Raw genomic sequence first — 16,661 nt, forward strand, 5'->3', positions numbered from 1 at the left:
AGCTGTCATAGGGCGAGAGGCAGGGTACAGCCTGGACAGGTCACCAGTCTGTCACAGGGCTAACACACACAGACAGACAACCATTCGCACTCACATTCACTCCCGCATTCACACAATTTAGATTGATCAATTAACCTATCCCCACTAACAAACAACCTAGTTATGTCCACCAACTAGTATAGTTTTGTATACTGTTTTTCTTATTTAAAGTTTGGCAGAACAACACTTGACTGCAATTTCATTCACTGAAATTCAAAGAGACATGAGTCAAAAACTTAAAAACGAATCATAAGAAGGAGCAGTCCAAGAGCGTAAACCTCCGCCAAGGCAACTCACTCTCAGGGAAGAGTACTGTACATATGTACATGTATATATTTATTTTGCTTTCTTTGTTCTTTTTAAATGTACTTCAAGTTTGCAGTGCAGGAAAACTCAAACAAGTGTAGCATGACAGATGTTTACTTTGATTCGACAAACATGTAGGAGTAGGCAATGAATAGCTATTGAATTGTAAATAACTGGATGTCTAAGGAGCTTGGAAAGAAAAGCGTCTGGATTCCTTTAAGTTTCCTTGAGGACATTTCACCTCTCATCCGAGAAGGTTCTTCAGTTATAAGAGCAAATTGGTAGAGAGTCCCGAACCCTATTGGGAATATCCCTAAAAGGGTTGTTGATGCGCTATTAATCATCTGCCTAATCTCATGAGCCAAGGTGTAAAATTGGGTGTGGGTTACTATCAGCCACAGTTTCGGGTGAGCTCATTGTGAAACCTGGCCCCACCCTATCATGTGGGGGCCAGGTTTCACAATGAGCTCACCCGAAACCCTGGCGGATTAGGTCCCACACCCACTTTCACACCTTGGCGCATGTGATTAGAGGATCACCAGGGGGTCCTTTGTCCCTCCTTGGGGGGATACTCCCACTGGGTTTAAATCTGGGACTCTCGGCCATTTGACCTTAGAACTGAAGAAGCTTCTCGGATGAGAGGTGAAACGTCTTCAAGCAACTCAAAGAAGTCCAGACGCTTTTCTTTGCAAACTCCTTTGACTACGATGACCTGGATGACTGAGAACCTTCACAGACAAAAAGTAGTAGAATTGTAAGAATCATTTTAAAGATATGTGATGGCCCTCTGCCTTGGTCAGGTGTTGCAATTTTTCTGTTTCAATTCAATTCAATTTTATTTATATAGCACCAAATCACAACAAAAGTCGCCTCAAGGCGCTTCATAGGTACAGAGAAAAACCCAACAATCAACCAAATGTTTGTCCCTTTGTATTGTCTTGCAGGCTCCTAGTAGGCGGGGCTAATCAGTGCAACTGAATAATCAGTTGTTTTCACCATACAACACTATGCATCCTTAGCATTCAATCACACATCCAACTAACACACTAATAACACTGATTAGCACACCTCATGGAGTATGAAGGTTTTTTTTACTTGTTTTTGAAGAAACTGGTAAATTTTGGTTTTAGTGGCATCTTCCCCATTGTTTGTCATGGCCCCCGAGCCGGACTTTGACAAACTAAAGAGATTTTATGAAGTTTGATCTCATTTGAAATTAAAGATAAGGTCAGAGGTCCAAAGTACAGAGATATTTAGAATCCCCATATATTATTCTTGGTATGCATATATGTTGTCAATATGTAATGGAATTTCTTTTACTTATGTACTAATCACATTATTTTATTGTATAATGCCTTGGTGCCACTGGATTTTAACATGTCTGACACCCATACTGTAAGAAGGAAGTTGGGGGGGAAACAGACAACTCCACAGGAAGAGTCTTTTGTCTCTTCGAGGACTCTGGGAGGTAGCAAGGGAGTGTGAACCTTAAGGTGTGAAACAGCTGTACTGCCTTTTGTTCCTGGAGAAGGTATTTAACACTAGAATTACTGAGCCTTTTTTCCCTGGTGCAAGTCCCTACTACTAGATTTACTGGCCTGCGCAGATTTACGTAAATTCCCCCCGACCTTAACACCTCTTGGCACCCCGCTGAGATTTTCACAGGTCGTCAGCTCCATTGTTCTCCTGCTTTTGTTGTGCAAACACACCCTCCCCCAACCCCTAACCATGAGAGATTCAAGTTTTTCCTTCCCTGCAAGGCTGCTTTCCTTCCTTACCTGCCTGCATGCCTGTCCATAAACATATATACACAGAGTTGTACATATATTTATATAGCCACACCTTATATAATATGCATAAAGTCTAGTTATACACACAGACACATCTATATCATATATGCACACACATATATATATATATGTATATATATATATATATATATATATATATTATGTATATATTATGTATATATATATGTATATAATATGTATATAATATGTATATATATATATGTATATAATATGTATATATATATAAATATATATTATATATAATATGTGTGTGTGTGTATATATATATATATATATATATATATATATATATATATATATATATAATATGTGTATATATATATATATATATATAATATGTGTATATATATATATATATATATATAATATGTGTATATGTATATACGTATATATATAAAATGTTTGTATAGTGCACTTTCTATACCTTGCTCTGTCCACTTTTTTGCAATGACAATGCAGATTTTCCACTTGTGGGACAAATAAATGCAGATTTGCTGTGTGTGTGTGTGTGTGTGTGTGTGTGTGTGTGTGTGTGTGTGTGTGTGTGTGCGCAACATTGGCATTTGTTTACTCAGATCCAAGGCAGGCCAAACCTCTGTGTTACAACCTACATACAAAAGACAGACATTCACAATATATGGGTACACAAGTCTGTTTTATTTCAAAGTGTTTCAAACTTTACAGCGTTTGCAGACCCAGTGTCCATCATCCCTGCATTTGGCACAGGTGAATTTCTTACATGTTGCACAGGTAAATCTGCTGCGATTCCTGTTGCAGCTCTCTTGCACCTGGCACTGCGTTGTCTTTACAGTCCCTGGCACAGCAGCTGCAGCAGCCTGCCTCTGTGCTAAGATTTCCTTGTGCTGCATGAATCGGCAACGAAGTTGCTAAGCTAGAAGACGCAGAAACAATCTTCTTTTGCCTGTCCACCCTGTACATGCCTTGTACAAAATGTAGGCATTCACTGCCGCCAGGTCCAGCATATTGTAGAAAACCGCTACTGGCCACCTGCGTGTTGCTGATCTTACAGAATACATCCGTGCCATTTGGTCCAACACGTCTACACCACACTGTAAAAGCAGAGCGAGAGAATCATGAGTATATGTTTTTTTCTATAGGCCTGTATAGCACACATCAGAAAACATTGTAGCACTGGTGTAAAATTGTACACACATTCACATACCTTCATGTGGTTGTAGTCTGTGATCGTGTTGGGTTTCCTCTTTCTGCCGTCACCGATCGTCACGTCTTGGTGCATGGAACTTAGAACACACACAGTCTTGTTTTTTTTAGGTGCATAAATTGTCAAGGACACACTGCCACTTCTAAGCACTGAAGTGGAGAATACCTCTCGCTTTGCAGTATCTTTTGCAAGTTGAGGAAGTTCACGCCGGACTTTATTCACCGTGCCCAGTAATGTTGTTTTGCGCTGCAGCAGTCTGTGCGACAGTGACAGTGAAGTAAAGAAATTGTCCGTTGTGATATTTCTTCCATCATCCAAAAACGGCTCCATCAGTTTCATGACCACGTTCTCTGCCAGCCTCTCTCCCTTCTGACGACTGGGGTCCTTTCCCAAGTAAGGAGATGCACTGCAGACATATTTGGTGTCCAAATCCGTGGCCATCCAGAACTTGATCCCAAATTTGTCTGGCTTGGTTGCAATATACTGGGTGAATGGACAACGAACCTTGGTAGGGAACAGCTGTTCATCTATGGTCATGTGTTCCCCTGGAGTGAAACTTTTAGCACAGTTCTCGTTGAAGCGTGTCCAGATGTCGGAGATCGCTGCAAATTTGTCTGTTTTCACCCGTTCTGCCCGCGTGTCCCTGTCATCAAATCGAAGGTGTTGCATAATTGAAATGAATCTATCTCGGGGCATTGTCTCTTTGATTAGTGGCACCAGAAAACTTTCTGACCAGCAATCCACAATGGCACCAACAGGACACATGATTGCTCTTACAAACAGGATTGAAATGAATGCCATAAGTTCATGAACTTAAAGCATAAAGTCTAGTTATACACACAGACACATCTATATATGTATATATATATATATATATATACATATAAGTGTATGTGTGTGTATGTATATATATATATATATATACATACACACACACACACACACACACACACACACACACACACGTAGATAGATAGATATGTGTGTGTGTGTGTGTGTATACATACACCAATATTTTTGAATACACGTGTCCATATTTATGTTTCCAGATTGTTTGTATAGTGCACTTTCTATACCGTGCTCTGTCCACTTTTTTGCAATGACAATGCAGATTTTCCACTTGTGGGACAAATAAATGCAGATTTGCTGTGTGTGTGTGTGTGTGTGTGTGTGTGTGTGTGTGCAACATTGGCATTTGTTTACTTAGATCCAAGGCAGGCCAAACCTCTGTGTTACAACCTACATACAAAAGACAGACATTCACAATATATGGGTACACAAGTCTGTTTTATTTCAAAGTCTTTCAAACTTTGAAACGAACCTCGGTAGGGAACAGCTGTTCCCTACCAAGCATTTCTTGCAGCTGGCAACAACGGTCGTGCATTCAGTATAGTTGTGACTTCCGCAAAAAATGTGGTCAAAATCTCATGAGTAAGTTGAAGCATTTCTATCAGGCATTTCTGAAAGTTGTAACACAGAGGTTTGGCCTGCCTTGGATCTGAGCAACTCTGAGTGAGCAAATGCAAATGTGCCAGGCCTCAAGGACAATGGGTGGTTTGCACAACAAAAGCTGTAGGAGAAACAAGCTGACGACCTGTGAAAATCTCAGCAGGGGTGCTTAACACCTCGGGACTTGCACCAGAAAATAAAAAAGCCAGTAATTCTAGGGGGTATTGGGTTTAGGGAAGTTACGCAAATTTGCGCAGGATAGTAAACCTAGTGTTAACTGAGAGCCATGCTAGGCTCAGTGAGACTCTGCTGACCCTGCCCCGTGGTCATGCAGGCTCTCCATCAAGCTTGGTTGTCTGTTCTGTGTGTTTTGATTAAAGAATGTTAGCTACCGCTCACCGCTCATCTGCAGGCTTTATTTAAGTGGAAAACTTCCACAACAGAATGGCGCTGTGAGCAGGGTGGTCCGTGTAGTTGCTGAACAACGGTTCCGTGGACCGGCTGATCACCCCTGAGGGAAAAGGTACCTTTGTCCTACCGGCTGTTGAAGCAAAGGAAATGGAGGAGTCACGGAGCCGTGTGTTTCAGCAGCCACCGAGACCATCGATTTTGAGGGGACTCCTGCAGATGGGTGAGTGATAGCTAACTTGTAACAAGTCACGAGAGTTTTGTGTCTGGCCGAAGAATTGAGCGTGCTGCAGCCTTCGGGGAGCCCAAAAAGGTGTGTTACGACCTTTCAGGGCAAGAGCTCCGAGGGAGTCTTCATGTAGAATCACGGAGAGTCTTCGTGTAGAATCACGGAGTGACATCCCTAGCGTCTTCTAAAAGATCCTAACTTCTTCAAAGGAGACTGGGGGTGGCGGTGTTCGTTCCTTGGTCCGTAGAAGGCAAGGAACCTCACGGGGGACGCCTCGTGTAGTAGGAAGAGAATCTAGATTCCAGGGGCAGTCAGCGGAGCCGGATTAGTGGCTCGAGAGGCGACTGCGGCAGACGTTCAGACCAGGCGGCCAGGGACAAAACTCAGTGTGTGACTGTATGTTAAGAACTGTGGGTAAAAGTATGTTGTGAGATTGCAGAGAATGGTTGTGTGGGAAAAGTTGATGTGTGTGTAAAAAAACAGTGAAAAATGGGGTTCAAAATGTTGAAAATAGGGAACAAAAACAAGGAAAAAAAAAAAAAAGAGAGGAGTGTAGAAATGTGCGTAAAAGTTGTTTCCAACTAGCGGGAGACGGTGGTACTGCAGGCCACCAGCTCTCCTAGGGTGGACACACACACAAAATTAGCAGAATTGTTGATGAAAATAAGTAAAAAAATAGGAAGAGGGTTTGGTGATTTTTCAATGTAGAACAACTACAATCTCTCTGGGTTTTTAAGAAAGGGGACTTCAGAACCAGAGAGGGGAGACGTGTTTCTTTAAGCAATGAGAACAATGATCAAAATGTCTCAGAGTGTCACTTGCAGGTGAAGAGCAGACCCGGATCAATTTTCCACGTGCAGCAGTCGGAAGAAAATTATAGGTTAACATAATTAGAAACACTCAAGCCAAGTTTTGGCTGAATTGTTTTACAGCTTAACTTCCATGTGTTTGTCACCCTGAGAAAAAAAGCTCCAAGAATCTCTCCCTGAAGACAAGAAATGCAGTTCCAGAACAACAAGATGGATATCAAGAGCTCACAGCAGTATCCTGAGCTGTGAAGAAAAGGTCCAGCAGCAACAGCTGTGCAAGACAGCGGCAGCAAGGAGAAAAATGGCATCATCATGACTGGATGGATGGATGTGCATTTCCAACAAGCTGCAACTTCACTGTGTGTGAATGGACTTTTGAAAAGACTGCCCGAGTTGGACATTTGCAACTTTTGGGGCAAAATGAGACAGTGGAAAACACAGGACGAAGCTGAAAGACAACTGACTCACTGGACTGCTGCAAGGGGGGAGAGATGAGATGAGACCACAGTGGAAGGAGCAGGGGAGAACATGGCTGTTTTAGTGTGGGAGTGAAATTTGGGTTTAGGAAACTGGGAAGAAAAAACGACTGCCTTGCGTGGAGAATTGAAAAGTGTCTGGAGCACCGCAAAGAGGAGAGGTACACAAAAATTACACAAACAGAAAAATGCATTAATCCTACTAACACAAACACACATGCAGTGAAGCTCATGAAGACCAAATAGCATTTTAAGCATGCATTGCTGTTACCATCATCTTGTCCGGTTCACTTAGTGGGTTAAGAAGTGATACATAGACTAGTGAACTAGTATTATTTTGGGGAAGGATGATTGAATTATTGCAGGGGTGAACAGAATGCTGCAGGGGGGTCAGATGAGTGGAGACTAATAGATTATTGAGTTTCTTGTTTCTGATGTGTGGGGGAGGTCTTATCATAACACACATCTGGTTACATGGGGGAAAACAAAACTCATTATCTAATAGAATATTGTTGTGTGAGGTGTGTGACTGGTGGATGAAAGTTTTGGGGATTCAGCATTTTCCTTTGGTACCACTTTGAAACTGCCAATTAGTTTTGTTTTCCTCTATATGGTAAATGGTAAATGGCCTGTATTTATATAGCGCTTTCTAGTCCCTAAGGACCCCAAAGCGCTTTACATATCCAGTCATTCACCCATTCACACACTGGTGATGGCAAGCTACGTTGTAGCCACAGCCACCCTGGGGCGCACTGACAGAGGCGAGGCTGCCGGACACTGGCGCCACCGGGCCCTCTGACCACCACCAGTAGGCAACGGGTGAAGTGTCTTGCCCAAGGACACAACGACCGAGACTGTCCGAGTCGGGGCTCGAACCGGCAACCTTCCGATTACAAGGCGAACTCCCAACTCTTGAGCCACGATCGCCCATTCTAATTCTAAGAGAGTATGCTTAGACAACTTCTAAAAAGAGGCCTTCATGTTTTTTGATTTTTAACAGTGCACTGAAATTTTTTTGTTTAGAAATTTTCTCTTTTGAAGCAGGCCTGCAAGATCGGGACCGAAAGCGCTACACAACATGTTGAACAATCGCAAGTGAGTTTCTCCAAAAATTAGAATGGGCTCGGGAGAAAGCCACTTATTTGGGACAATCAGAAAACAAGTCCCTGTCAAAAAGGATTCAGCGATCTAATCCAGTCTAAATTCTTTTTTCTTTTTTTGAAATGACGTCATTGCTGGCAGTAGAAACTTATTGCGTCACGAGGTTCTACTGTCAGCAAATAAAAAATGGGGACTGACTGGACTGACAAAAGCTTGACTGACTTGACACCAGTATGCAAGATTGCACCTCCACCTTGACCTGACAAAAGGGTGGATGTATGTATGTATGTTTCTTTTTACAGGAGCAGAAAGGTGACAGCAACATCCTGGGTTGTAGGGGCTTTTGGGCCGTGCTGATTTAACCTTTTAATTGCCACTTTCTGTGTCTTTGTGAATTTACCAGCGGTGTGTTATTCATGACCTTGTATTGTTTACAGTGCAGAGGTCACTGTGAGAAAGTGTGCATACAGATGCGCTGCGCTAACATCTATTTTTCCACAGCAGAGGGTTAATCATATGATCCAATCACATGATTTACAGCAGGACACACCACTGGTTAATGTTTTACCTTTTCTTAAGACAGGGCCTGGAGTGAAACTACTCCAGGGGAGAATCCCTGGGAATTTTTAAGAGACAATGCACAACTTCATTGTGCATGTCTAATTGTGCTAAGCTGACATAGGGCAAAAGAGGGTTTTCCGTGGAAGCTTTCATTTTTAAATTGCAGAGACCGTGACATGAGGGATATGGAAGGATTGACGCAGATACAGACCACGACCGGGAGAGAACACTTCAACAGGACCAGTGAGAAGCAGGGACCATCTGCAGGACAGCAGACAAACGACAGTGGGCTGCACCACTGGGCTTCCAAATGATTGTCACAAGGAGATTTTGAACAGCAAAATCTTAAAATAAAATGAAAGAGTTTCGCCGTTGACGTTGAGGAAGACAACTAAGGTGTTCGACGTGCTCTGCCTTAAATCTACAGCTGCGTTGGAACAGAAATTAAGGGATGGAGAGAGCGTGCCAAGCTCCAAAAGTGACAGCGCAGAGGGAGACCAGCGTTGGAATTATGACTCTGTAAATGGCACAGACACCAGGAGCCATGACTGGGACTGAGAATGACCACCTAATGCTGTTTCACTTTGCCATGCAAAGTACTTTGACACTCTGGAGAAGGCCTTTCCTCTGTATCATTGTTGTTGCCATTTGCATGTGAGAGCTTAGATTGTTCGGAAGATTAAAGATGAACAAAGGGTGGTGTGAGAACAGTGAAGTGAGAATACACAGTGTGAAACTCCTTTAAGTGTACAATAATGTTGATGTGATTACAGAATGTCGGGAAAGAAATTCTGGTATTAATGTGATTCTTGATTTAAGAATCAAAGGGTGGGATTGTATAGGAATTTCTTTTACTTATGTACTAATCACATTATTTTATTGTATAATGCCTTGGTACCACTGGATTTTAACATGTCTGACACCCATACTGTAAGAAGGAAGTTGGGGGGGAAACAGACAACTCCACAGGAAGAGTCTTTAGTCTCTTCGAGGACTCTGGGAGGTAGCAAGGGAGTGTGAACCTTAAGGTGTGAAACAGCTGTACTGCCTTTTGTTCCTGGAGAAGGTATTTAACTGAGAGCCATGCTAGGCTCAGTGAGACTCTGCTGACCCTGCCCCGTGGTCATGCAGGCTCTCCATCAAGCTTGGTTGTCTGTTCTGTGTGTTTTGATTAAAGAATGTTAGCTACCGCTCACCGCTCATCTGCAGGCTTTATTTAAGTGGAAAACTTCCACAACAAATACAAACAATGGCAGTAAGAAACATAGTTTTAAATAACTCTATATAACATTATTTGACCCTCAGATCTATTGAGCTTGAAGGAGAGATCAGAGGTCAAATGTGACATGATATTTGAAATCTTTATACAGTACTTTGTATGTGTTGACAATGCACACCACACTTGTAAAAATCATAGTTTCTAAGTAATAAGGCTTTTTGTTAATTTTTGACCAATAAATCATTAAGTCGATTTTGAGGCTAGTTCATACGATGAAATTTTTTCACAATTCACAAAATGTAGAAACTAAGGAGTGTGAAGTCCCGGTCGAAAATAGTTCTTTTAATGTCTCAATCATGAAGCCACTCAGGCAGATTGCAAGAATGAAAATATGGTAAAAATGGAAAAAATGGAATGGAAAAAAACGTTCGTCCTTAAAATATATTGTCATTAAAAAAGGAATACAAATTTAATTGTAGTAAAACTTGCAGTAAAGATAATAGTATAACTGTCATGACCCTGTGCCTTCTCGGCTGTCTCTGTATGGCTACAAGTATGTTGCGTCTCTCTTTCTCTCCTCCTGCGCTCTACCGGGGCGGAGTCATGACAACTCCAGCCCCTGGCTCGGACACCTGCGAATAATCATCTCATCACTACGCCCACTTCTTAAGGCGGCGGCTGAGAGAGCTTCTTCGCTGGATTATTGTGTAACGCTCGTTAGTGTCACTACTAGTTGAGCTTTCTTCTCGAGTTTCTTTGTGCTGCAACTTACCAGTTCTTTCCCTCCGTGCCAGATTCTCGCCAGCCTGAGGACCACCAGTGGGTGAGCTAACAACCGGAGCCCGAGCCAACCTGAGCCTCTGTAGGATTGTGTATATAGCCCCTTCCCTTCTCGTACCTGTGTCCCCTGGAGACCCTCTCCTTGTTCTCCCCTCACCTGTATATATTTGCACCTGGAGTGTGTGTGTGTGTAAATAAATTGTGAACTCTAGTGACGGTCTGCCTCCGAGTCTCTCCTGAGCCTGACAATAACAAAAAGAAGGGGACATGCATTTGAGTGTTCTGCATGTGACAAGTTGTTGGTGTGCAGCTGTGCAGTGAATAAAATGGACATTCAAACTTAAGCATATAGGAAAGTTCAATTAGATGGTCCAATGAAAGGCAGCGAGGGAGTCAATAAAAAAACAAAAACAAAACCTTGGGTTAATCATGTATATGTGTATTGGCATTTAGCTCACCATGAAAAGTATTATCACTGGCTGTTTATCACAAAACTACCATGAAATTTTGGTTGCTTGACAACTTCATAATGACGTCAGAACTGTGGGAAGTCACGCTACCAGCTGTTCATAACGTTAAAGGCTTTACTGGCAGCATATGTCTTACGAGGGAGAGTGGGTGTGCTCTGATTAAAGCGCACCTGTTCTGCACAATACCCTCTTCTGCTACGGATTCCTGCTGTTTCATATACACGGATTTAAGATGGTGGATAAACTGCTGACAGGAACTATATTTAAAGCGACTTGTCAGCCAAGTTTAATGGAACTGCCAGCTAAACCAGACTCTAATATTTCCTGTAGCTGTGATATCACAGGGTATTGCTGTCAGACATACAGTAAGATAAAGAACATTTTAAACAGAAACTTCTGGGGCATGGTGCACACAAAATTGTGACAGAATTCAGTTGAGATGCTAGGCAGGTAAGAGAATGATCTATTGCCATTTTATTGAGGTCACTGCAATTTTACTTAAATGTTTATGTTACCAAAATGAGGGGAGATAGCCCCTCATATAGATCTAAGATGAGAAACTTACTAGAATTACTGAAAAAAACTCTATCACTTGCATAATCCCCAGAAATTAGACTGTGATATTCAGACAGGATGCAAGCAGATTTTAATGAATGTGGGTGTATTACGCTAACCCTTTAAACTGATCTATAATCACATTGTGTGTGAATTGTCTGGCTGCCTAATAAAATATGTTGCAGAAGAAATCCTATATTGTTAATATTAGCTGTTCAAGTAATATTTTGTGTTATTTTTATGAGGACATAAGTAAAAATTTAAAGTCACTGAGGCCAGAGAAAAAAGTTTCTTTGTTTGTTAGTCTACCATGATTAAAACAAAAGGTGGCGAGATCCGGTGGCAACAAAACAACCCCGTGCTTGACAGGTGCTGTGAGGTGTGGATGCTGTTAAGCTGTGTTTGGTTTCCTTCAAATATGGCACTGTGCATTATGGCCAAACATCTCTATCCAAATTATATTGTTCCAGAAGTCGTGTAATTTATTTAGATGCAACATTGCAAACCTGAGCTGTGATGCTTTGTTCTCTTTAGAGAGAAGAGGCTTTCTCCTGGCTGAACAAGTATGGCTTGTTTGGAAGGGTTTTTCCAAACAAGCCATACTTGTTCAGTCTTTTTTAAATGTACTGTCATGAACTTTATGCTAACCGAAGCCTCCGGAATCTGAGATGCATTTTTTCACTTTGATTTTCAGGGTGTCTTGTTGATCATATTTAATTCCATCAAATGATGTGGCATCGTTTTATTCCTAACACCTTACCCAGTCTATATGATATCCAGCATGATTTTTCCCCCCATTGAAATGGGCTTTTAAAGTGGCCCTTAAAGTTTTTGAGCAGTGTATGTTACAATGACAGAAAATAAAGAAAAGCATTAGTTGGTTTTCAGAGAGCTTTCTGAAAGCTGCTGATGACGCCGAATGTGATGACGTACAGTCTCCTGCCTGGCCTTGAAGTCGCCCTACTTATACAAGGCTGGATATACAGCTATGGCATGTGCCAGTCTGATTTACCACATAGTGTTTTCAATATCAAGTACCAGACTGAGAATCTCATTTCACTAACAGGTTCACTTAATAACATGACTCTACAGCACCACGCAGTCGTCTGTATGCAGCAGGATACTTATTGTTTCAGTTTAACTGCGTCTCCGGGCTGATTGAGAAAGGCGATTGTATTTGCTTTGCTCATTCCTTCTTCTGTAAAATTAACATCCCTGGAGTTTGTTCAAAGGACACACGGGCTGTTCTTTTCTCGTGGAGGACACATGATAGCTGTTAATCATAGCATGCAGCCACCAAACTGTTCGTGAGACTTGCCTGAGGTTAATTCACGCTATCACCTCAATGCTTTGTTTCTGATATCTTGTCCGGCACTTCCCCTCTCTCCCTGTTCCTCATCCTTCAGAGGAAACATGATAAAGTCTTCGTTTGGTTAGTACTTCATTATGGCCTTCAAAGCAGCATAAGGAGACTCGGCTCTTTGCTGAGCCCAGTTGGAAGCCAATGACAGAAGTTTATGTGAGTTATTTGAGAGTCAGATTAACTTCTTCCCCAGAACATTTATCAATAAACATCAGATTGCTTTGGAAGGGTGACAAAGATCCCTTTGATATTTAATTGGCTGTGGTCCAGACATGGTGCCCGCTGCTTGTTTTAAATACTTGCAAATAAAAATTTCCAGTAGTTGCCAAACTAGACTCACAAGGGGAGGATGATGAATTGGTACAGTATGTGGGTTGCATGGTCTGTTTTGAATATGCTGTGACACAATCTGTGTGGCTCTCTTTCAGCATTCTTCATTTGAATCTTTTTGTTAATGCGTGAGAGCAGGAGTTGGTGTGCCCGTGTTTGGCCTCCAAGTGTGCATCTGTGTGTGTTGGTAGTGGGATGGGTAAAACGCAGAGGTCAGCTATCACTTTGAAACATGCTGGTCCTTATCTCTGTCACAAGGCCTAATAGAGTAATGAATCAACATAAAGCCTGGGACTCTCATGAATGGACCGCTGCTTCCTGCAGCAACACTCGCGCTTTACTTCAACTACACTTACTGCCTCTGTAAGCATCTTTTGCCCTCCTCTGTTGTTTATGGGCGGTTTTCAGAAGTGCCTGAATTGTGACTACTGTCAGAGGTGTATTCACACATGAGCAAGTCCTACCACCTCATCCTACACTCGGCTGCTATGAAATAACCACAGCCATGGTATAAACGGGGTGGAGGGCCTTTGTGAAGGGAAGGAAATTGGGCACAAAAAGGAAAGCAGCATATCTGCGATCACCTTCTGATCTCGTCGCATGACCGGTGCCAAATCACTGACTGCATTCATTACGAGCTGTGGGAGCTATCAGGAGGGAGAAAGCATAATTCAAAGCATAAGGAGTAACAGAAGAAAAGCTTTTTAAAAATGAGGTGCCAGGTTTCTACAAAGGATAGATGAAGTTTGTTCGATGTGTTCAATTGGCAGAGAGAAAATGACTTGTGTGAGACTTATTAGGTGTTCAAAGCATCCAATAGCTGCTATTTAGCAAGTAGCACAAAGAAATAGACAATTTTTTTCACTGTCGCTTTTAGTGAGTATGTGTCTCACAGTTTCATTCATTAGCTCGTTTATTATGATCGTTGACTCAAAGTAGGCAATTTCCTCCATTACTGGGAGCTGCAGCAAACCTAGCATTGATAATTCACAAGTTTTATATAAAGATCTGTAAAAGCTTGTTTGTCTAATACAATATTGGAAACTTCTAAAAACAGCTTGTTCCTATACCTATACATCAGACATGAATTTTACAACAGCACTGAATGTAAAGAGGCTTTTCTTCCACACCACTTTCACAATAAGGCTGCAGTGTTGGCACACTGTATTTGGAAAAATTCTAATTTTGAGTTTGGGTATTTCCACTCCTTCTGCAGTCACTTTGGGTATTCAAAAAGCAAGTGAACTGTAAATAGAAAAATAGACCGTTTTCAAGCTGACACCATCATGTGTGCAGTTGTTCCAGGATACTACAGGTCTTCCAAACCACTGACACACTCTCAGTCCTCTCATGCTAGTGCTTGATCAGAACTGCAGGCTTGTCATCCCTTTTAATTTTTCTGGGATAAAGGAAATCGCTTTTGAATACCTTTGCATCACAGTAAAGCGAAACAACCAGCAGAAACCTGCAGATGGTAATGTTTGGCCTCTGTGTTCATACTCTGACTTTTTCTGAAAAAACAAAACACACACATAAGCAAAATCGGCACAAATACAATGATGTGTCTGCTACCCTAGCATCTAATCACTAGCATTACTGCCAAATGACCATACAAACTTAGGACAGTATTCACTACATTTCTTACCATTTTCATCTCAATACTAGTATATGATTGTGTTCAGTATAACAAACAGAGAAAATAGAAAGGAGCCTTTACAGAAGCCATCAGATATCACCAGAAATCAAGAAAATAAGTCATTATATCATAAGTTGATTATGTATGCAACAATATTAAGTGAGAATGTAAGTGCTGAAGCATAATATTCAACAGAGCCCTGACTGAACCTTGAACCTTAAGCTTCCTGCACATGTGATCATATTGACTGCATGTTAAATAGCCCGTGTAATGAATGGACTTCAATCATGACCCATGGCCATGAGGGTAGTGAAGACTTAAGATTGTGCCATGTTCTTATTAGTTAAAATTAACTAGAGTGAAAAGGCAAATGTCTATAAGACACAAAGGAGGTCACTTGGGAACCTATGATATGTTATTCATTCTTTTAATACTGCCTTTCCATATGAATCTAATATCTAACCACTCTTAGCACTAAGCCATAATCTAATTTCTATATCACATTCCATTACTTTACCTATACTGCTCCTTTCTTAGGAAGGTATTTTCAGCTCGCACGTATATGTTTCATTCTTGCACTCCCATCATATTAGATGTCATTGCATATGCTGAGCAAGTCCTTGCTCATTCAGTCTGCATGATGATGCTTTTATGATACAGGTTTGTAAACCTTGGCACAAATTGGCCATATACCAGCCTTCAAAGGGAATACATTAATCAATTTCCATTGGCTTTGAAATGCTGGTTCTACGTTTGAGTTCTGTGGGTGCTCATAGACTGAACTTTTTTTCTTAAATATCAAAAGAAATGGTTGTCCTCAAAAAGAACATACACTCTTATGCCATTCTCTTTCTTCTTTCCCTTTTATCCTCATTGTGTATCTTTTATTTTACCGCAGTTGAATAAAGTCAGCATTTTTTACTAGTTCTGAACTGTACCGTAGATGCCATAATACATGAACATACTGTATCCTCTTCAAACATATTGCAGCTTATTGCATGGAGGTTATTATACATAGCCTTTGTACAGAAGTGCTTGAGGCCCCAATCCAGCAGAGGACCCTTGAGGGCTGGCAAACTTGACAGTGCGCAACGTTTAACAGTCCGAGAGGTTGACCTCTCTAATGGGGCCCCACCTGACCCCACCACGCCCATTGCAAGTGTTTTTTAGTTTTGATGTTCTATTTACTCAAAATAAAGGGGCGTTATCCTTCTGGGACTGAAAAAGGGAAAAGATGAGGTTAAAAAAACAAGATGGTAGAGACTGGAGCAGATAAAAACAGACTCCAGTGCTAATTAACGTAACTTCCAGAAGGATTACATTATTCCTTTTGTTTACGTTGACCTTTAGCATTACCTAGCTAAGCTAGCAGAGCAACAAGGTATGTTCATCTCTGCTGGATGTCATGTGACTATATGGAATATGTGTGGCCAGGAGTCAGAAGACTTATTAGTGAAGCTATCATAGTAAAGAACATATAACCCAATAGTTCTGAATTCAGAGTTTAGGTATTTGTCACCTTTAGTATTCAAAAATAAAGTGGACTGTAAAGACAAAAAAATAAAAATGGCATCCCCCCAAAAAACAGTTTTCAAGCTTAAACTCTCATGTGTGCAGCTGTTGCTCCAAGATATTACAGGTCTTCTAAGCCACTGACAAATTCTCAGTCCCGCCATGCAGGTGTTTGATCAGAACCGTAGTCTCGTCACCCCTTTTAATTTTCTTGCTTAATGGAATCTGCTTTAAAATACCTTTGCATCATTGCAAATCAAAGCAACCATCAGAAACCTGCAGAGCATAAAGTTTGAAGTGGGGTTGGGGGAAATAATCACATGGGGCTTTATACTTTTACTTTTGATGCTGTATAGCCTGTCCCGCTCAGTACTAAGTTGTGAAAATGCAGGTGGATCTACCACTACTGGCCTGGCTCAAACAT

The sequence above is a fragment of the Oreochromis niloticus genome, linkage group LG17, assembly GCF_001858045.2.
Source record: "Oreochromis niloticus isolate F11D_XX linkage group LG17, O_niloticus_UMD_NMBU, whole genome shotgun sequence".
Taxonomy (NCBI): domain Eukaryota; kingdom Metazoa; phylum Chordata; class Actinopteri; order Cichliformes; family Cichlidae; genus Oreochromis; species Oreochromis niloticus.